The 23,853-nt window shown below is 34.5% G+C and overlaps 1 long non-coding RNA gene across 6 annotated transcripts; it reads left to right on the forward strand.

Moving 5' to 3' along the window:
- Nucleotides 1–864: 864 nt before the first annotated feature.
- On the forward strand, nt 865–10,107 carry LOC114459428 (uncharacterized). Of its 6 annotated transcripts, XR_003673345.1 has the most exons (10): nt 4,600–4,620; nt 5,007–5,085; nt 6,125–6,173; nt 7,205–7,273; nt 7,431–7,487; nt 7,953–8,068; nt 8,151–8,193; nt 8,275–8,340; nt 9,821–9,996; nt 10,078–10,107. It is a non-coding gene; the product is annotated as an uncharacterized LOC114459428 (long non-coding RNA). The 6 variants fall into 6 exon arrangements; XR_003673347.1 differs by lacking the exons at nt 4,600–4,620; nt 5,007–5,085 and adding an exon at nt 865–879; XR_003673348.1 differs by lacking the exon at nt 7,431–7,487.
- The last annotated feature ends 13,746 nt before the right edge of the window (nt 10,108–23,853 follow it).

The raw sequence follows: 23,853 nt of genomic DNA on the forward strand, positions 1-23,853 counted from the left end.
TTTATTTTCCTTTAAAAAATTTAAATAAATGAAATAAATGAATAATAATAATAATAATAATAATAATAATAATAATAATAATAATAATAATAATAATATATTTTTTAAAAAAGGAAAACGATACTGTTGATTAAATGTGATCTACAGTGACTTTACTTTCACTGCTCATACATTATTTATCTCCAATATCTATTGTTTCTGAGAACAAACCAATCATAAATTAATTAACTCAACAAATTTCCAAATTTGGAATCTATCAAATCATCCACAAACCAAATCCTTCAGACTGTAACTACTTTATTCACTCTTAAATCACCATTAAACACATTTATTTTGACTTGTTTGTCAATTAAGTTTATAAAAAGTCGGTTGTGACGTCAGCACAAAAGTTGAGTGGTTGCCAGGTTGAGTATTTTCCCGCTGATTGTGAGATTATAAAATAACTAACTTAGTGATCAAACAGTTTAACGTTGGTTAAAGGTAATATTTATGTTTTATTTGGATGATAAACTGATGGTTTTTGGGGCATTTCTGTGGATATTCAACATATTTCATGCGGGGAATCGTCGGTTGTATCTGGCAACCAGCTAGAGTCAGGAACAAAGCAGTGAAATGGAGGACGGACAGAGCTGGATGATGACTACCGTTAAACTAGAAGAAGAAGAGGAAAAGGAACAAATATTATTGAGGGAAGTGAAGCTGAGTATGAGTAAGACGGACAGTGATGATGATGATGATGAAGGCTGCAGGAGGAAAGCTGTGCTGGAGGAGCTTCGTCATCCCGACCATGTGTGGGACGGAATGTTTGCTCCAAAGATGGAGAAAAGCGGAGAAGAAGAAACGGAGGAGTTTTCAGATGTGTGCTCTGTGAAGGAAGAGGTTAGAACACTCCGTGTGTTTCCATTCATTCACTCACTCACTCACCACATTCATCCGCTGTTACACACACACTGGAGACTAGTTTAACTGGTGACCCACTTCATTCACACTCACATTTCTCTATCAATATGTGACGATGTAAAGGTGGAACAACCTGTGTGTACTCAGTGGAACACAGAGAACAAACTACAGAAAAACACACTTTATGTTAATGAGCTAAGGAGTGGGCAGGGACCGTCTACAAAGTCACACCCCCAAAGGAAGCGTCAACAATAACACCAATAACCCTGTGGACAGTCTTTATTAGGGCTCTCTATTTACTACAGCAAATATAGTTAAGAAGATACTTTATCTGATTTATGTTTTCATAAATATCCAGTATTAATGTCATTAATTAGTAATAACTTAAAAAAAATAACTGTAGTACCATGAAAACAACAACATCTCAGTAATACAGAAGAAATATTAACAAAGATACAGTTTATTATTTTTTATTTTATTAATATTTTATTAAAGTTTGTAAATAACCAATACTGTAATTAATATTCATTTCATCTATTATCCTGTAAACCAGGTTCTCAACTGGTCTCACCCTGTGACCCACATTTTGCCACAGTCATTAAATCACGACCCACTTTTTTTTTAGAACTCAACCAACCAATTTTAGTCTTTCAAAAATAACTGTCGACAACACACGTATAATATTTTTAAAAATATAAATCTATATATTTTTCTGTACAGCATGCATTTAACAGCATGCCTATCAAAAGAAAAGTTTATTTCAAAATAAAAGACAAGTCCATCATGAGGCATTAACTTAAGTATTTATTTATTTTGACCAGTTGTCCGTGACCCACTTTTGGTTCCTGACCCAGGGTTTGCCCCAGAAAACATGCTAAGTCTGTGGGTAGTGAAGCCCACCATGCTTAAAAAAAAAATGTTAAAAGTTGAGAGGAATTTTGAAATAATGACTTAAGTGATATTATAAGCCATTTATTAACGATACTTAAACGTAGAGTCTTACAAAAAGGCACAATCTTGAAATACGGTTTCAACAAACACAAAAAGCAGCAGCATCTCCTGCAGAAACAAGTGCAGCCAAACCATCTGATATGAACATGACAGAAGTTGTTTTGCTTTCTGTTCTAAATAAAATGTATCTATAAATACTTGGTATATCAGTGATGACAATGTTGATCATTACTTCATTTAATAGTAAGTGTTGACTTTCATTAAATGTTGTCTAAGAATACATATTATTCCTGAAACAACATTCAATTCATACATTGTAAATGAAAAAGTAGCAGTAATACAATAATAATGAATAGATGTGCAGCGCTCCAGCCAATGTGATTAAGACGTGCTTTTTCAAAATGTGGTTCACAGTTGGAGATGATACCACATGTTTTAACCCAGACATTATATTTAATTATCACAATCCTGTTTCTTACTACAGTATATATTTATAAAGCAAGGTGTGTGTGTCTCTCAAATATGTCTGTGGATAAGTAGAGCCCTATAAAATACATTTTTAAAAATCTGTTTTTTTAGAAATATTTATAGTTTCTTAAAGAAAATATTAGTTTTTAACTAAATGTATGTCAAAAATAAAAGATACAATTAAAAGGTACATGTAAGTTGTAGTGACATGGATTATTCTGAGTGCTCCTTTTTAATTATTTATATATTATATAAAGATGTATGAGAACAACATTAATGTCACTATAGTTCCTCTCAGGCATCAATGGTTTACTGCAGGGGTCTTCAACGTTTTCCAGGCCAAGGACCCCCAAACTGATGGAGAGATGGAGCGGGGACCCCCTACTTATATATATTGTATAAAATTGTGTTTTATATTAAACTGGTCCTATAGTGCCATGTATAAATGTACTATTGTGCATTAAATACTAAGATATTCAAATAACACACAGGTTTATATATTCTTGTTTTTAGTTTAAACATGTGCAAGGTACAGTGAGTAGGGTGGCCATGCTACTGCCATTCATACACATAACATAACATAACATAACATAACATAACATAACATAACATAACATAACATAACATACCTGATACCTGCCAAGATCAACAATGTCTGTCAAATTGCATGTAACAATATTTTGCATAAAAGCTGTTCAAATGGACATTTTTGGCCGTGGGTTGTCTCCAAGTGACGCTGCAGTTTTGATGGCTTCATAGACTCGTTTGACAGCACAGTAGAACAAATGACACACATTGGAAATTCAATGCCATCTCTCTCCTTGAAGGTAAAGCCAAACTTCAGATAATTGTCTGTATATTTTCGGGTCTTCTCTCTTTTACGCTTACCCTTTACAGCTGCGGGGCCTACAGCAGGTACACTGTCACTTTCATTTTCACCTGCGGTTTCTGAGGTGGAGGGTAGGCCTATCTCTTTTGCTCTTGTGGGTTTTTTTTGTAGTGTTACAAAACGATTCATTTTTTATTTTTTTTGATCCAAACATAAACACTAGCTGCTAGCATAATAGCTTAAGAGTGACCGCCCACTTTTTTAACCTCACTGTTGAGCTCCAGAAGACTGGGCTCTCGGCCAATCACGGGGAACCTGACAGAGATAGCGTGTCAACTACGACCTCGTGATTGGCACAGCAGCGATAGGGGTGGGTCCTCCTTGTTGATGGGACAGGTGAATGAACCAGTGCCCAGCTTGAAAGAGCTCCTGTGTGTCGCTGAACGTGTGCATTGCTGACTGAAAGACATCTTCTGCCTCCATTTATCTGTTCACTACAGTGTGTTGGATTCATGTTAATGTGTATTTAAAGACATTTCAATTTATTGAAAAAATTGTGGGGGGGAATATAAGAAAATGTCTAATCAACCAAAACTTTCGCGACCCCCCTGCAGTACCTCCGCGGACCCCCTGTTGAAGACCTCTGGTTTACTGAATCTGATCAGATTTAATGATTAAGGCTCAGATTGACCTGAGACTTTCAACATGGCTGCTGCTTGGTTCAAAGGTGTGCAACCTGCAGCTGTACCATTAGTCATCACATTTGGTTCCAACAACTTCAAACTGGACGGTACCAACAACAAAAGGAGCGCTGACTGCTGAGTCTGCAGTAAACAAATCAAAGATTGATATTGTAATAGCCTGTAATAACCAACTAATCAGTACTGGTACTGTATGCTAATACATAAAGGAGTGATAATAATACAGTCAGTACTTTGAATTTCTTAGATATAACTGTGCAGTATTCTTCAGAGACCAGATAGCAGCAGATGACAGAAGGTTCATTACAACCAGAAGAGACAGAAGACTTTTATTTTGTAGAGACTTGACTTGGACTCGTAACCAAAGACTTCAGACTTCTTTCTTTCTTTCTTTCTTTCTTTCTTTCTTTCTTTCTTTCTTTCTTTCTTTCTTTAACATTTATTATTAGAATGATGTTTATGAATTTACTGGACACTTTGAGTTATTTTAAATAATAATACCATAGCCAAATGTTAATATCCATGTAAAATAATACATACAATAGTACATCTTATTTTTTAGGACTTGCAGAAAGTAATATGTTAGCATTAATTGGTCAAAGTTGTTGTCTGTTAATGGTTAAATAGTTAACTATGATCATCCCTGATTTAAAAGAATGTTTTTAAACTGTTTTAAAGATGTTTTTTTATCTCTTTTCTAACAATGCATGTCTAAACGTTTTGATGGATCACAACAAGCTTTGGATCTGAACAGTATTCACACAGATACAGGTAACCACACCACATCTTTTGGCCTTAGATTATTCACAATGTTGACCACTTCCTTTGACATCTCAAAGGAAACACCTTGGATTGTGAATGTGTTGTTTTATATAGTGGAAGTATTTATCAATCACTGCTTTTTAAAACACAATCTAAATGGTTTGTGTTACTGGGTTAACAGGCTGGAAGCACCAGGTGATACTTTTATATACAGTTTACATTATTGTGGTTAGAATTATTATTCATTGATTACAGTTGGTTTCATAATGTATTATTATTATTACTTAAAATGTGGTTTAAATATTTAAAATCTTCAGAATTGTGTTGTTTCATGATGACCTTGTGGATTCTTTCATAAGTGGACGTGAATGTTGAAACTTTTATCTGTTTAACAGACTTGGTGTCAAAGTGGTTTTAAACAGGAAAACAAATATGGAGGCCGTCATTAAGATCATTGAAGAAAACATTCCTCAGGTAACGGTCGTACGACAATCAGCAACAATCTGTGTATCTTCATATACTGTGGATACTTTAAAAGTTAGATCATCAAAGTGAAGTCCAGACCTAATGAAAGCAATGTTTTCAATGTCGTGCAGTCATGAACGATGGAGACAACAGGACTCTACGGGTGATGCTGTTGGGTTGAGGTCAAGAGGGGGCGGGGCTCATAATCAGTGGAAAGCCAAAGACGTAAAAAGCGTCCGCCTCCACTCACAGTCTGGTGTTGGCCTAAAACAAGCCTCTTGTTTTCATTGAAGTGGAGAGTTTGGCTAATATGTTAAACTGCAGATGTAAATGTGATTGGATGGAAGGTTGAAGCTCCGCCTTTGTCTGAAAAATGATCAGGAAAATCCCTTGAAAATCCTGTGATGGTTGTGATCAGTACACAAAGCTCAGTCTAAGGGAGAGCAGTGAAGACTGTAATCATTCTTAGGCTACATTTACTCTCATTAATCTAGTTTATGAAAAGATCATTGCTTCAAAAAAACATTTTTTATAAAAAAAACTCTGTTTTGTTCTTGAGTGACGGTGACTCGTTGGTTGTCCTGCATATTGACCAGAGTGGGAGGAGTTAAGACCAGACTGGTGGTAACCACCTCTCTCCCAGCAGCGTATCACTTCTCTCTTTAGAAAAAACCATTTGTTTGGCAGTTTTCAGCTCAAACTGGTCGACCGTGTTTGTGTATGTGTTGCTTTGCCACGTCTAATCTGTGTGTAGAGGGTGAGTTTACCTGCTGGTAAGTACACTCCAGGGTGGGCGTTCAGGTGAACCTGGGACATGGTCAGACATGTATGTTAGCGTATACTCAACAATAAGGAAGCTGAAATCCTTCCTGGTGCTGGTCATATTGAAACAGATGTTTCTAAATGCAGATGTGATCTCCCAGCTGTTCTACACAGTGTTGCAGTGAACAAAATGAATGTGTTAGTGGAGCAGCAGGTCTTACTGAGTTTTACAGCTTATTGTGTCAACTTTGAATTCTCACACTAATTCTTCTGCTTTTCTATTTAGTTTACATACCAGTGCTGTGTGCCAGAAGGTTCCTCAGCTTCTGAAGTTGGTAGGTCTACTCACTCATTCATTCATCAGCAGTTTATGGTCACTCACGCTTCATTTCTACCACCATAGTGTTGATACTAGAGGACCTTAGTGTTTAAAGGCTTTTAGTCAATTATCAGTTGTGTTAAAGCTGCTGTGAACAATAATTATCTATCAGATCAAAGACATGGTGTAGGCCTCCATAGATTCATAACTCAAACATCAATTGCACGACAAAATAATAACAAAAGTTGAAATTGCAGCTTGAAAGTTTGTCGAGTCGAGCCACTCAGAAATCCTGATATGAATGAAATTAACTTTGAAGCAACAATTTCAACCTTTTACATTTAGAGTATATTAATCTGAGGTCTACAGTATGTCTTTATCTGATTAAAAAAAAAAATAAATAAAAAGATCACATCTAGCAGCTATAAGTACAGTTTATTGTAGTTGTTTACAAGATGTAAAATCATCAAATAATTAAGTAGTTTTATTCCCCCAAATATTTATTTCTTTATTTTTAGGGATGATGTAATCAACATTGTTACAATAAAGGTTTACAGCTGATGTGATGCATAAAGAGCTTCTAGCTAATGCTAATTCACAGCTCATGTCCCTGGTTGGGCCTTTTTACACATGAATACAACATTTGTATAAAACTTTTTCAATCACACACATACACACACACACCATCACACGTACATTCACACAGACTCAGTGTTATTTACTTTGGTTTGTTTTCAGACTAAACCCTAGAAGTGAACATTTTAAACTCAGATATGGTTTTAAGTTCTGTGGTAATGAGTTCTACAGCTTTGGACCTGAGTACGATGTACCAGTCACTATATATTTATTGACTTTGTTTTTATCCACATGGACCAACCAGATTAGTTCAGAGGTCACAGATTAGATTTGTTCTGGTACCTTGAGTTTAGTTTGTGTTTTGTTCCAGTGGTTTTTAAGGAGAATGTTATGTTTCATATAACACCAGATATTCACCAGATGAACTGATGTTTTCCAACTTGTACTAAACTGTGTATTGTCCCTCATCAGGATGGAAAGGACCTCCCCCCAGCCATTGGCTTTGATGTGGACACACCCACCACTCTCCCACCTTGTAAGGTTAGTCAGTGTGATGCTGAATTGTCTGTTGTGTTCAAAACGTCACTTGTCAAAGTACAAGAATATAGAAGCCACTATATTTTTACATTCAAGCCTTTTCTTTTCTGTAATGAACGTCTCATTTCTCCTGCTAAATGTTGACCATGTGATCACACAGAGAAGCTGCTTTGGCTCTGATGACGCTAAACGTCTACATTCAGCGCTTTTTGCAACAGTGAGTTTCTAACACTTTTCCCTATGTCGCTTCACAGCGTTTCTAACAATAAGTAGGAAATGACATCAGTGATTGGTGGTGATAAGAACAAAGATGTCGGTGTCACACATTACTTGATGCACATGACGTTGTTGTCGCTGCTCAGATCATTGATCAATGGCCTCATTTCTAACCGTAGCACATACACAAAACATGGCCTGAAAGAAGGTGCGTGACATTATCCACCATAAATAAATGAATGTGTGGGAAACGCTGATGTGAAGTTTATCTAATAATAGTTTATTTGTTTAGTTAAATGTGTTAAATTTGGCTCTGGAAATAAAAGGTCATTTTGATATTTTGAAGTTAGTTTAAAATAATGATTAAGCACCAGAAGTGTTGAAAAAGTAGCGAGTAGTAACCGATACCCAACCCTAGTAATGATGGAGCCCACCTGATGTTTGTCTTGTTTTTTAACTGCCCTAGTGATGCGTTTCCATCTGCTGAAGCACACACGACTGAATGTGGTGACGTTCCTCAACGAGCTGCCATAAACCCAGCATGACATCATCTCTTTCACCGTGGACGTAAACGCCTACACAGTGAGTTCACGTCTGATCTGCCACACACTGAGTTACATCATTTGTGTTGTTCACTCTCAGCCAAACTGCTTTGTTTTCACAGAATACGCTGCTGTCATTCACAGTGGGCGGAGTCTTCAAAGAAGGTCAGTATCTTAGTCGTCATGGTTTTAAGAAGATCCACTGCAACTCATCTATTCTCACTAACGCTTTCCTGGCTTTTTCAGTTGTTGTAGATGATAAATCTAAAGAATCTACAAGGTTTTCATCACAGTTCCAGCAGTGGATTCTGGGTAGGTTACACACGTAAAACCAAAGTGCTCATTATCAGCTGTAGCTTCAGATAATGCTTGCCTCCACTAGTATGACTGGAATGAACAAACAGTAAATACTGTTTCACCACATGTGTTTTCTGTGTATTCCTATATTTACCTAATGTATATTTATTTGTCCATAAAATAAAATGATAAACATTAATGCTTTTACACAACAACCATTGTTATTAAATTATTAAATCAGGGTTTTCTCCTTTAATTGGCCATGTAATGTTGTTACATACATGGAATTTGTCCTCTGCATTTAACCCATCCAGTGGGCAGCCATTTTTGCGGCGCCTGGGGAGCAGTTCGGGGTTAAGGGACTTGTGTGGTAGTAAATATTAAATAATATAATCTCTAAATATTCCTGTTATTACCATATTTATTTCTCATATCAATGATAATAATAATTATAATAATAACAAACAACTTTAATAAATATATCAAACCAACATCTGTTTGTATTGTAGCAACAATATAATTATAATTGCTTAATTGATCATTAATTACAATTATAGCATAATTATAATTGTCATTTTTTTTTTAACTCTGTTGCTGTCATAATTGTAATTAGATTGTAATTGAGTTCAGATAATTGACTAATTAATTGTAATTTCCATGAAAATTCTATAAAAATTGTCAATTATAATTTAAGGCTAAACTGGTAAACCATGTTACAGTTCTATATGTACAGCTCTATACATATGTAGTTAACAATATGTTTCATATCAAACTTTCACATATTTTATCATTTTAAAAATATTAAAACCTATATTTTCATTGATTAGGAAGCTTCTTTGTAATATATAGGAAATAAATGAGATGATAGATATTTAGTGTATTAGTGTTAACTTTTATTAGGTTATTTATTTCAGGATCAGTAATTGTGTTTAATTGTAATTGGACTTTAGTAATTGAGAATGTAATTGTAACTGACTTTCAGAGGACAAAAAAATCATTGTAATTGGATAAAATGTAACTGTCATCATGATTGAACATGAGTAATTGAAGATGTAATTGTAACTGAATAATGTAATTGACCCCAAACCCTGCTCACAGTCAAACTAAAGATGAACTAAGGCTTAGGCTGTGTCTGAATAGTCCCTCCTATCTCCTTTCCTATCCACTTCTCCTTAACCCTGTGGAAGATGTCATGGCGTTAAGGAAAGGTGTTAGGAGAGGAGTTAGGAAAAGGTGACCACGTTTGTTTTGACGATCAGACGCACTTCCACTAGGTGATGTAATAATCCTACGGCCACGCCTCCTTTCCTCAGAAAACGCTCTTTTATCACAACCACCACTTAAACACTTCCAGGTGTTAAAGGACAGTGGATAGGAAAGGAGATAGGAGGGACTATAGGGACACAGCCTTGGTGTGACCTATATTACTGTAATATTAACACCATAGAAAGTCTCTAACCTTTGAACCCTGTGGTCCTCGTTCATACTTGAACAGTTTGTGCATCATCAACGACCAGCTCTTCATCAGAATGGCTACAACGGAGCAGATCAGCAGAGCTTTTGTGCCCCGCCCCCTTCCTCCAGCCCAGTGCCCACCCTCACTGCCCCACAGCAGGAGATGCTCAGCACCTTCTCCCTGAAGTCAGACATGAACCTGGAATGGTCCCTGAAGTAGGTGTCCTCTCCTAATGACGTCTACCAGACTAGGATGAATGTCACAGCTCACTGGTAAACACTGTCTGTGTGTTGCAGGTGTTTGCAGGACAACAAGTGGGACTTGAACAAAGCAAAACTGTTTTCCAAATATTTTCACTAAAATCAGAGTTAATAACTTTTAAAATATATTTATTTTCAAAGGAAGAAGAAAAACATTATGGTTCAATGTCTGCTTAAATAATTTATTTCTCTTTTTTAATAAACATTTTTTTTCAAATAAAGTAAAAGCAACTGTTGATTTAATGTGATCTACAGTGACTTTACTTTCACTGCTCATTAAATATTTATTCATTAGATTTTTTGCTGTTGTTTCAGAGAACAAACCATCATAATTTAATCATGAATTAATTTATACTCAACAAATTTCTTCTAAAATCCATTAAATCATCCACAGACCAAATCCTTCAGGCTGTAACTACTTTATTCACTCTTAAATCACCATTAAACACATTTATTCTGACTGGTTTGTCATAAAGTTTATAAAAAGTTGGTTGTGACGTCAGCACAAAAGTTGAGTGGTTGCCAGGTTGAGTATTTTCCCGCTGATTGTGAGATTATAAAATAACTAACTTAGTGATCAAACAGTTTAACGTTGGTTAAAGGTGATATTTATGTTTTATTTGGATGATGAACAGATGGTTTTTGGGGCATTTCTGTGGATATTCAACATATTTCATGCGGGGAATCGTCGTTTGTATCTGGCAACCAGCTAGAGTCAGGAACAAAGCAGTGAAATGGAGGACGGACAGAGCTGGATGATGACTACCGTTAAACTAGAAGAAGAAGAAGAAATATTATGGAGGGAAGTGAAGCTGAGTATGAGTAAGACGGACAGTGATGATGATGATGATGATGATGATGAAGAAGGCTGAGCTACATCATCACGACCACCTGTGTAAAGGAATGTTTGCTCTAAACTAGGAGAAAAGCGGAGAAGAAGAAACGGAGGCGTGTCCGTCCAACCCAAGTATATAAAGCAGCGCCACCCAGCGGCAAAACCTGTTGTTTTTCAAAATAAGTTAAAATATCTGTCAATAAAAAATAAAATGTAAATAATTCCTCAGGTTCAACCAAACATCACTGGATTTATTTAAACTGTGTTATTTACTATTTTTCACAAAGTCAGCATGGTACTATTTTATTTTGAAAAGGTTTGTAGATAAAGAAAAAGGCTTGAAAAATCTATTTATTTTTATAACTGGTAAACACTGGATAATCTACGTCAACGATTCTCAACTGGTGGGTCGGAGCTCAAAGTGGGTCTTGAACCTGAACTGGTTGGGTCACAGACAGCTAGTCAAAAATAAATAAATACCTAATGTCTCTCATTTGGACTTGTCTCTTAATTTGAAAGAAACATTTTTTGACAGACATTCTATGAAATGCATGTTGCACATGATATAGATTTATATTTAAAAATGTTCTATATATATGTGTGTTTTCAGCTGCTATTTTTGAAAAACTAACTGACTGTGGTAATATGTGGGTCCCAGGGTGAGATCAGTTCAGAACCCCTGATTCAGGGTTGGGGTCAATTACATTTTTCAGTTACAATTACGTTTTCAATTACAATTAATTTACAATTACAGTGACCAACATTTTTTGTGATATTAAATATATTTGAATAATTGTTAATTACAGATGTGTAGAACTGTACATAGAACTGGAACATGGTTCCCCAGTTTTGCGTTCAATTGTAATTGACAGGACATTTACAATGTCAATGTCATTGATTAGAAATACAACAGCATCAGATATTTTAATATTACAATTACCATGATAATTATGCCATAGTCGTAATACTTGCGTTATATTATTGTAATTGTACTTGCAAATTTGAGGATAATTCTGAATAAAGTAAGTAAATAATATTTGCGATGTATTATTGTAATTTTACATGCAAATTCAGTGATATTCCTGAATAACGTAAGTAATTAATACTTGCGTTATATTATTGTAATTTTACTTGCAAATTTGAGGATATTTCTCAATAAAGTAAGTAAATAATATTTACAATTTTGTGTTATTTAGTTGTCATATTTTTAGAGTAATTTTTGTTTTGTTTTTTATGTTTTGTTGTACTTTTATGTATTTTGTTTAGATATTGTGTATTTGTGTTGTCTTTTTGTGTTTTTTTTGGCGTATGTTTTTGTTGTTTTATGTCTTTTCTCATAATTGTATGCTTTTTGTTTTCCTTTTTGTGCGTTTGTGATGTCGTGTGTATTAGTGGATGTCTCCTGATGGTTTAACAAAAGGTCAGAAAGTAAAAGTATCTCTTGCATCTGATTGTAATTGTTATATTTTTTAAAACAGTAGTTCATCAGTGGTTAGTGTTGTGTTCAAGACCACACTATTCGACACCAAGACTTGCCCGAGACCAGAATGGGCCGAGACCGAGTCAAGACCAAGACCGAGACAAGCCGAGACTGAGACCAAGACCATAAACATTTTTTTTTTTCAATTTAAAAAAAATATATAATTAAATAAAATTATGACAAGGTTCGACAGTAAAATAACATTCTGGACAAAAAAGGTGCTGCAAAAAATTAACTAAAATATTAAAACTACTACTGCTACTGATAAATTCACAATTAATGTGTCACACATGTCACTCAGTCACATTAAGGAAGGTTGGTCTCAAACGGTCTTTTGACGGAAAATCCCGAGTCCGGGCAGCCCAAGTCCGAGACGAGACCGAGTCAAAATGCTTCAGAGTCCGAGACGAGACCAAGACCGGTCTCGACTACCACAACACTATCAGTGGTCATGGTGAGAAAAAATTACTATGCTGTGGAAAAGTGCATCTAAATGCATCAATTCATTATCTAATTGTAATCTCTATGATTGTAATGAAGAATTTTAATTCCTTAAACTAGGATTTAAGTTTTTTATTTTTTAATCATTTTGAAATGACTTCATTTTATTTATTATTTGTGTGCCTTTGTCATGTTTTAATGCCTTATTACAACGTGAATCATTTTTAATGCCTTGTTGAAATTTCCTACTAGTTTTATTGCACCAATATAATAATTACTATTATGTAAAATCATATTTTTAATTACACAAACAAACAGTTTTTCCTTTATGGTAAATACTGTCCAGGTCAGCCATGTTTTTTTTTTTTTTTTTTTGGACCTGCTGCACCTGGATTAGAAATGACAATTTCCGTGTACATGTTATGACGTATGAATTTTTTTTTGTTATTTTATTATTAAGTAAAAAAGCATCATATTTTGCATGTTTTTAATGACATTTTGTCACAATTTTGTGTTATTTAGTTGTCATATTTTTAGTCATTTTTGTTGTCCTATATTTTGTTGTACCTTTATGTATTTTGTTTGGATATTGTGTATTTGTGTTGTCTTTCATGCGTTTTTTGTCATCAATTCATTATCTAACTGTAATCTCTATGATTGTAATGAAGAATTTTAATTCCTTAAACTCGGATTTGTTTTTTTTTTTGTAATCATTTAAAAATGACTTCATTTTATTTTATTTTATTATTTGTGTGCCTTTGTCATGCTTTATTGCACCAATATAATAATTACTATGTAAAATCATATTTTTAATTACACAAACAAACAGTTTTTTCTTTTATGGTAAATACTGTCCAGGTCAGCCATGTTTTTTTTTTGTTTTTTTTTTTTGGACCTGCTGCACCTGGATCAGAAATGACAGTTTCCGAGGTTCATTGAACGCAGCATAACACACGTCATGACGTAACGTCTTGAATTTTTTTTTTTTTTTTTTTTTTGCAAACAAAAGTATACAGACAGTATAGACATACATACAAAACACAATAAACAAGTGCCAGGGGGTTCACATACAATCAAATATTTTAAAAATTGTACAGATGTAAATAGTTTTCTGAGCCTTTTTATTTTTGGATTTCTTTATGAGATTTATGTAATTTATTATGTCACAATGAAAATGAATAAATGTTGGTTTTTGACTGGTGTACTTACACTTATGGATGTAGTATTTTGCCAAAATAATCATGAGGTTTATTAAAACAGAAGCATTTTCTTTAGAGTAGTTTCTAAAAAAAAAACACAAGACAATATCCTCCCATTCCAATGAAAAGTCTTTGTAAAGATGGACAATGATAAACTGACTGAAGTCTTTCCAAAAAATCCTTGAGTGTGAGCAGGACCAGAAGAGGTGTTGCACTGATTCCGGGTGGGTTCCACAGAAACAACAATTCACATCAATGTCTCTTTTAAACTTGGTCATAAAATGGTTGGCTGGGTAGTATTTGTGTAATATTTTAAAGGACACTTCTTTTACCTTATTGGTGATCAGATATTTACTGGGAATTGAGCATTTCCTCTTCTTCTTCTTCTAGTTTAACGGTAGTCATCATCCAGCTCTGTCCGTCCTCCATTTCACTGCTTTGTTCCTGACTCTAGCTGGTTGCCAGATACAACCGACGATTCCCCGCATGAAATATGTTGAATATCCACAGAAACGTTCCAAAAACCATCCGTTCATCATCCAAATAAAATATAAATATCACCTTTAACCAACGTTAAACTGTTTTATCACTAAGTTAGTTATTTTATAATCTCACAATCAGCGGGAAAATACTCAACCTGGCAACCATCTCAACTGTTACACTGACGTCACAACCAACTTTTTTGAGTATAAATTAATTTAAGATTAAAATATTACTGGTTTGTTCTCAGAAACAATATATATTTTAGATTAATATTGTACGAGCAGTGAAAATAAAGTCATATTAAATCCACAGTTGCTTTTGCCTTGTTTAGATTTTTTTTGTTGTTGTTTTTATTATTATTATATATATTTTTTTTTTTTTTGAGGAAATTTCATTAATTAAGCAGGCATTGAACCATAATGTTTTTCTTCTTCCTTTGAAAATATTTTTTTTTTTTACAAGTTATTAACTCTGATTATAGTAAAAATATTCTGATGATATATTTGTGTTTGCTGAAAGCTAAAGAAAGTAAATTTAAACTGTCAAATAATATCTACACATGTAATGATTTATTACATCAAATGTTTATTAAATGAGATCCTTTATTCGTCCCACAAGAGGAAATTTGCATTTCAGTTTCATCTCCGTCCAAGAAACATTAAAACACAATCACATAAAACATGGAGGACAGGAGGTATATTTATATTTATAGTAAGACAGTTGAGCTTTGTTTTGTTTTTGTTTACATGTAAGTATGGTACACTCAAAAGATGTAACTACATTTGATATTATTTTATAAGTAATTGTTTTGATGCCACTTATTATTATTATTATTATTATTATTATTATTATGTACTTAGTAAAAGTAGTCCTGTAAAAAATACTATTGTAGAGGAGCGGAACCTTCGGCACTATAGATTGCAGTTCCCCGGTTACATTAGTGTGGACTCACTTCCTGTTTCCGCTCATACGTAATCTTGGAGAAGACGAGTGTGCATCGTGGTTCCTACTCTAACACTCTACATGTACTTTACAGGTTAGTGCTTGGTTTAAAACAACTGTTAATGAAAGCTTTAGGCTTTCATTACTTATAAGTCACTTTGTTTTGATAAGTTGTGCAACTTGTGATGTCAGTTTTATAGACTTTAACAGCGGTAGAGCCGAGCCGCCTCGCCACGGTAGTATCGCGATATTTAGTGTAATTCCCGCTATAGTTAAAGGTATTGTGGACGATGTTTTACATTCTCTCCACATTTAAAAAAAAAAACACGCCTACGTGTGCGGGAGAGCGTGCACGAGCCCCGTTTTCCTCGTGCACAGCTCTGTTTACAAGTTGGTGTGGACATCGGTCATACAAGCTTACCTTACAAAAGAAGATTTGCACTTTTCCCACTATGTCAGACTCGCCACCGGTAAGTGAAAATCTATTTTCAAAGGACCCGGTGCGCACCGGGCACGAGCACGTACGACGGCCTTTAGTAAACATGATTGACAGTTAGGAGGACCAATAGTCTTGATGATCCACCCGGAAGCTAAACATCGTCTACAATACCTTTAATATATGTAGCTAGAGGCACCGAAGGGTAACTGAATTTTGCACTATTTACATGGAAACCTATAGCACATTAAAGCTGCAGTATGTGTCAATTTCTGTTATTACAATAAGTCATCTGGAAATGTAATAAGCAGTTGTTACATATGGTTTTGGATAACAAAAGATGAGTGAACATGGAATTGCACTTTATTTTGATTTAATTCATCATTGTTTGTACTGGATATTGAAAGCACTGAACTGTATTATTGTAAATGAGCTTCAAAGAGAGAATTAATATACGCAATCTGGGAAAAGACGTGTGCAGCGTGGTTCCTACTCTTATACTCTACATGTACTTTACAGACATTCTCTTTGTTAACGTGGTCACCGACCGGGACTCGTAACATAGGCAGGACCCTAAAAGCTCATCCTGTACATTTCTTTGGTTAAAGACTTATCTTTTAATATAACCCTTAGTAAGATAATGTACTTTCATGTGATTAACTGAATTTATAATGTTCATGTTTTTAAAAAAATATTTGAACAGATATGGACAAATCAACATGAAGGAGAAAAAACCCAAGATTTATTAATTGTAAGATTATTATACGTTAATATTACCTTGTTCTGATTACATTTTCCTGCATGGTGAAACACATTTATTAGCTCTTATTAGGGGTGGGCGATATGGGAAAAACATCATATCACGATTTTTTATTTGTAAAATCACAATCATGATTTTTTTTTAATTCATATCATTAAGACTATTTTAAAGTTATTTATTAATAAAACAAATTAATTCACCTACTTAAAACTGTCGCCCTAAATAAGAAAAAATGAATAAAAGATCATTTAAGACGAGGTCATTTTCTAATAATTTTAAAAAATGTATGTAAGTTATTTATCAAACTGGTTCCAAGTACAATTAACATCAAACAAAAAGGCTGACAAGTTATTTTAGTCTCAGTCTTTTTACTTTGTTTAACTAAAGTGGTGTAGCATTAGCATCACTTGCTACATAACAAGGCATCATATCAGTCTAGTGATTTGTTTGTTATTGAGTAACACACTCAAAATAATAAAATCCTACTTTAAACAGTGTTTAAACGCCTCATTTCACACAGTTTATACAATCATATCCTTTATAAGATAAAACGTTACTGCTTTGGTTACATTAGGCCTGGGTGATATTACGGAGCGTATTTGTTATTGACAATTATGAACAATTGTTATTTGTTCATCTGTCTTTGTGAGTGGATCATTTCTCAATGACTGGTGTTGAAATCATTGATGTCTCATGTTATTTTATTTTTCTATTGAGATCATAACCATTGAGGCCATCTTATGTCATTATATTCCTATGGAAATATTTGATCATCTTTAAAGTTAAGAAGCACATCAACATGCTGATGAATAGTTGACTTATAACTAGCGTACCGTAGTTTAATGAGATTTGTTTTAGTGTCAATATTAAGTTTTCAAACAGGTCATTTATTTTATGTCATTTTAAAAGATGTAACAAAAATGTTTGAAATAACAGCAAAGCATAACAATAGGTTACATGTATTTAATTTTTATTTTGCAGAAATTCTGTACATGAATGAAGTTAACAGTAGCATAACTTAACATCTGCATTGTTTCACCTCATGAATTAAATTCAGAGGGTCCAGCTCTGATAGTGGGGTCTCCTAACCCTCTTCCCCTGGTCAGGGGTCTGTAACCTTTACTCTACAAGGAACCATTTAACCTCATCTCACCTGGATTAAAGTCCTCCTGGAGCCATAAATACCTTCTCTATGAAGACAATACAGTGTATTACATTATATACAGTTATAATTATATAGAATAATGTTTGATTAAATTTGACTTGATTTTTTTATTGATCATGTAAATAGAAACCTAAGAACAGCTTAAAATAAAATAAATCAACATCAAGAAATAAAACAGTATCTTGCATCTTCAAATTCTTACACATCTCAGTTTACATGAACATAGAGCTCGGCCATTTTGCCTAAAAAAAAAATCTCAGATTTTTAAAAAGAAAAATTCAAGTTTCAATTTGATTTTCAATATTTTTTTAATGCACTTTAAAATGAGTGCAGACATCAGATTTATTGTCAAAAGTGCAACTTTATTTCTGTGATTGTCCTCAAGAGTTAAAATGCATAGAATAATCTCAAAATAAAAGTAAATGAGGCTGTTATTCAACAATTTCAAACTTTAATCCAGGTTTAAGCAAAAGTGCAACAACAACTTCACAATAGCTTAAATTTTCTGATTAAGAAATCATATAACTACATATTTTATAACATTACAGTAAAAAATAATAAACTCTTCCCTTATCATCTCAGCATAGTGTGAATAAAAAATTGAAAATGCCTGTGGCACACACACATATAGCCTACTCAATGGGTAAACAAATCTAAACAAAGAGGAGGCGGGCTCACATCGGAACGCAAAAAAGTTAAAAAAAAAAACTGTGGTGGGAAAAAAATAATTAGCAAGCAGAATATGCATCAGTGCATCAACACACAGTGCACGTTCACTACAACAAAAGAACACGTAAAACAAGCTGTAACAATCTTGTGATGACGTAAACAGCGCGGACACCGTGCGCTTGTCTGGAAACAGACCAACGTGTCCGTGGACTCACAGAGCTGAAGAGTTTTCTAAACAGAGTTGATGGATCAGTACGTGTGTTTTATGTTTCTGTGTCACATCAACACTGTAGTACCGTGGGACCTCTACACAACAATCTGAAGCAGGGCACGTATGGCGTTATATTTGTGCCACAACTCTGCTGTCAGTGCACGTCTGAACTTTATCACGACTGTAAATGGTCCACGTTATAAAGATTATCTGTTGATTGGATTAAAAGTAAACCAGCGAGTTAAAGACATGTACACAGAGCTGTGTGTGCATCTAAAGAAATAAATATAACCAATAGAAGCTGATTTTTCATCAATAACTTTAATGTACTTTGTGTTTTAATTAGATAAAATATTTAATGTGACTCTTCCAACAGCTCAGTTATAGGCCTGTACAACATTATTTAATGTATGAGTGGGGTCAGGTTAAACTATTTTATTTTATATTGTGCATTGTTGGAATGTCCGTACTAAATAAACATTTTCTTATTTTTAATTTATTTATTCTTTAAAGCATTAACATTAATTTATACAATTGCAATGTTTTAATTTTAGTGGTTAGTACTAGAGATAAATAAAAACTATAAATAAAAAAATTCACAACTTAGTGTAAACAGGTTCCTTACAAACACAAATATGTGAATACATCACTAGACACATTTAAAAAGGCTACAATAACTGCTGACTCAAACAGCTCATGAGTTGATATTTTATGGAATATATTTGTGCATGTGGATTACTGTTAGTGTTACTGTATGTAATTCATTTATTTCCTCACTTGAAATAAAATTATTATTAAAAAAAATCACAAATAACTTCAATAGTGTTTTTACTGCTGATGAAATATAATTAAAAATATTGCGTTTCACAAGTTGGGATGAATTAATAGTGACATTAGTTAATATTTATTTCACACAACGTGTGACATGTTTAGCTTTTATTCTTCCATACAAGTGTTTAATCTGATCATAAACAAATCAATGGCTCTGTGGTTTTATGACAGTAAAAGATGTTTTTTTTAACTTGGTCTATTAGTCCTTATATGGAGTGGTTGGCATTAACCCTGTCTGTGTGTCAGTGTGTTAGCTTAGCATAGTTAGCTTTAGTTGAGTTTCCAGTTCATAATCGTTGCTACAGGTTCATCTCTGTTCCGTGTTTGTAGAACTTTGGGTGGATCTGATGGAGGAACTTAGACTGGTTCACTTTGTTGGATGGTTGTTTGGTTTTAACCCAGTAGTGGTCCATGATGTATCACTGCAAGACAGCTTCTGGTAGCCGTGACAAACACCTCACACACACACACAGACGGCGGTGTGTGGGCGGTGGCGGTGCACGTCAGAGCTTCCGTAAACAACGTTCCGCTCCAGAGAATAATAAATTGTTGACAACAAACAGTCTCAGTTTTGGTCCGTGGAACATGTTTTTTTTGGGGCATTCTTGGCTAAATTGAGGGACAAATGGGACTAATAATTTGCATAATTTCTTTTGGTGTTTCAGTTTCGGCCAAAAAATTTCATTTGGGTACATCCCTAATGGAAACTCCTACATCATGTTTCATCAATGATTTGACTTTGCTTTTATCGACAGCTTGAGTCATGAAGTAAAAACGCAAATGGAAAAGACAAAGACAAAATGAAAAAAGCAAAATGGAAAAAGAATGACTTCATTTGTATATTTTTTCATTATTGATTCTCTTTATATTTCCACATGCATTTCCTTTTAATTTTGGCTTTCCTGTGATTCCATAGAATCTAACCTTTTAATATGTCTTGCTGCCTGTAGATTAGTAGGAGGGCATGGGGAGGGACCACACCACAGCTCTGCCCAAAAGGTTTTGTAAGGATGTGATTATCACAGTTTTAAAGGCTTTAATGGAGGTCATAGTAACCTGTAGACAATAGTTGATGCTAAAGATAAACAATCAAACACACAAAGAACGTCTAACACCGTCATTCACTCACACTTCCCTGTGGGAACGGAATGTAAGACACTGTCTTTCTTTGCTTATACCCCGCCCATTCCCCAGCCTTCCAGCCAATCAACACTCAGAATACATGTAAACAAAACTCACATTGGCAGAGAAAGCTGCATATAAACATGATGCCTTCATGACCATGGGAAACTATAGTTGTTCCCTCTGCTCCAGCAGCAAATGATGAGAATGAGCAATGAAAAAAAAAAAGTGAAAAATGAAGTTTTCTTGAACTTTACTGTTCACAGGAATTTAAAAGTATTTTCTTACATTTACCAAAGACCTAACTTATTACACTTTAAGACAATTCAGAATTATTTTAATTTCTGGATGTTTGCTTTTATTTACAATTATTTATTTATGTTTATGGTTGTGTCTCTTATTATACAGTTAGATTTGTTGTGCAGCCACTGGAACATTAGAACAAAACCTTTGTGAGACTCAAAGGAATGAGAATGTGTTGAGTTTACAATGTGTCTGTTACCACTTTATTTACACAGCCTGTTCTGTGCTTTGAATTGATTTAAGTCATTTCAGTTTTGGTGTGTGATCTGATGATATTAGATCATTAAGGATTAAAACATGACGACGATCTCCCAAATCACAGAGATCTTAGAACCGTCTGTAGTTCACATTTTAACCCTTGCAGTGCCTTGTCTGTGTCATATGTCTGTGGTCCATACACAGAACATCCACACTGCATGTATTTCTCTTTCTCTAACTAACTCTCTGTTGCTCCACAGTAACAGAGCTGCTGCTGCAGCTCACTGGGCTGTTTACACTTTCTTAAAGAGACAGTGTCCTGAATGTGATTTACTTTAAAAATGACTTTCAGCCACTCAGAGCTGCCCTGAAAGAAGCAATGCTACAGAATTAATAAAAGGGTCTTTGTGGCATTTTTCTCCATCGACTTTGGGCCATTATTGTTTTTCTTGTTTTTAATCAGCGTTCAAACACTGATTAAAATAGGATTTTATTAATATGAGTGTGTTACATTCAATAACTAATAGAATCCACTAGATTGATCTGCTACTGGTTATGTAACAGTGTTGCTAATGCTAATGCTACACCACTTTAGTTAAACAAAGGAAAAAGACTGTGACTAAAATAACATGTCAGCCTTTTTGTTTGATGTTAATCGTACTTGGAACCAGTTTGATAAGTTGCTTACATACAATTTAAATGATCTTTTATTCCTTCTTTTCCATTTAGGGCGATGATTTTAAGTAAGTTTGTTTTATTGATAAATCACTTTAAAATGGTCTAAATTATTTGAATGAAAAAAACTGATAAAATTGTGATTGTGAATCGCCCACCCCTCTGCTCAGGTCATGTTCACTGTGGTCGGTTGGCATGCAGATATCGTGCAGTGAAGAAGAGATGCTATGCTAGCAGACAGAGCTCATAGAAAAACCTGACTTTTACAGATATTCACGTAATATTACAGATATTTTTTGTGCTAAAGGGGTATGTAATCATTTATGAACATGTTTAAAAGTAGAAGGCGGCCAGATAGAAAGTATTAGCTGATTACGCCCGCTGCCAACTCTTCTGGATAGCAAATTTAAATTTTCACAGTATCGATGTGAATCATGATACCTATGAATCAATTTTTAACTGCCTTACGATTATTCGTTACATCCCTAATGAAATTAAATTATGAATGTAACTATTCAAATTTTTACTAATGCATCAAGATAAAGCTGTAGTTTCTACTATTTACATCATTAGTTTTAATGAGAATGTTTTCCATATCCAAGTAAAATTGGTACTGCTTGATATCCTTAAATCAATCAAAAGTGAATCGTGAATCAAATTGAATCGGGCACTTGTTATTCTAATCGATACCCAGCCCTAATGATACTGATACCGTTGCTATTTTTTTGACACCACAGTATTACCGTATTACCACCCATGCCTAGTGTGTGTGTGGAGTGAATTTCTCCCCGACACGGTGTCAGTTTGGCCTGAAACTTTTTTAACAGCTTCCACATAGTGGTGTAACAATACATCGATCCACATCAATTAATTAACGATCCATTTACATTGATGCACAATGAAGACATGGATGAACATCGTCATCTTTAAGATACACCTTTATTTTGAAATAAACATACGTCCCTGCCACTATTTCCTGGTTGGAAATAGACTGTAGCTCCGGTGTTAGCCCCGCCCCATAGCGACCAATAAATGAATGATGAACCTTTTCCATCAGTGTTATATGGTTGGGTTTAGATCTTAACTTGTCATGTGGCAGTAGATTAATGCCCTACATTACCTACATGACATGTGACCTTTCATCTACAATAGTTTAAAGTAGGGATGTTCCATTCTGATATAGATATCTGATACTAGTCCAATATTAGCAAAAAACTATTATCACATTATATAGGCCTGTATCTAAAATGTGTGATATAAACACTCTGATCTAATCAGTTCATTCCATATTCCGCTCCAGCTTTTCTAATTAATATTAATAAACTGTTTCCACTGAATACCTTCATTTACAAATCCATGGGAATTTAAATCCTTCAGCCACAATTTTTTTTTTTCCTCCACATCATGTGATCTCTGAACAAACTGATAGTTTTAGTCAATTTCAAAGTGATGACACTGCAAAGGATGGATGAATATTTCTAGATCCTTCATGTTCATTCTGTCTCTTCCATCCTTCAGGTGGAGCTGATTCCATGCTGATGTTACAGGTGAATGGAGGATTGTGGAACCACTCAGCCGTGACAGCAAACATGGACTCCTCAGAAAAGGTGAGAAATGAGTGGAACAAAACCAGTGAATGTAGAACCAGTGAAAGACACCATTATGGGTGTACTCATACTGCCAGCTCAGGCTGTTCCAAGCTCACAGCAGGAATCCCCCCTCCCTGTCCCTTTTCTGGTACGGTACAACGGACGTGATCACCAGCTCAACTCGGTTCACACAGAGAAACTAGTCATCTCGTTCATTTACGACACACATGGCATTACGTCATCATTAAGCGACTCTGTTCATACCTGTCAAGTTTTGGATTTGAAAATAAGGGAATTTTTCTGGCGTCCACTACGAGCCGTCCCACCCGCCCAACCGAGCTCCAGTATTTTATTTATTTTTTTCCGGAAAAAAAGATATATAATACAAAATAAATACTAATGAATAAAAAACAAAATTAAACAAAAAAATGTCAAAAATAAAGTAAGATACAATTAAAAGGTATATATAAATT

This window comes from Gouania willdenowi, unplaced genomic scaffold, assembly GCF_900634775.1.
Source record: "Gouania willdenowi unplaced genomic scaffold, fGouWil2.1 scaffold_311_arrow_ctg1, whole genome shotgun sequence".
NCBI classification, from domain to species: domain Eukaryota; kingdom Metazoa; phylum Chordata; class Actinopteri; order Blenniiformes; family Gobiesocidae; genus Gouania; species Gouania willdenowi.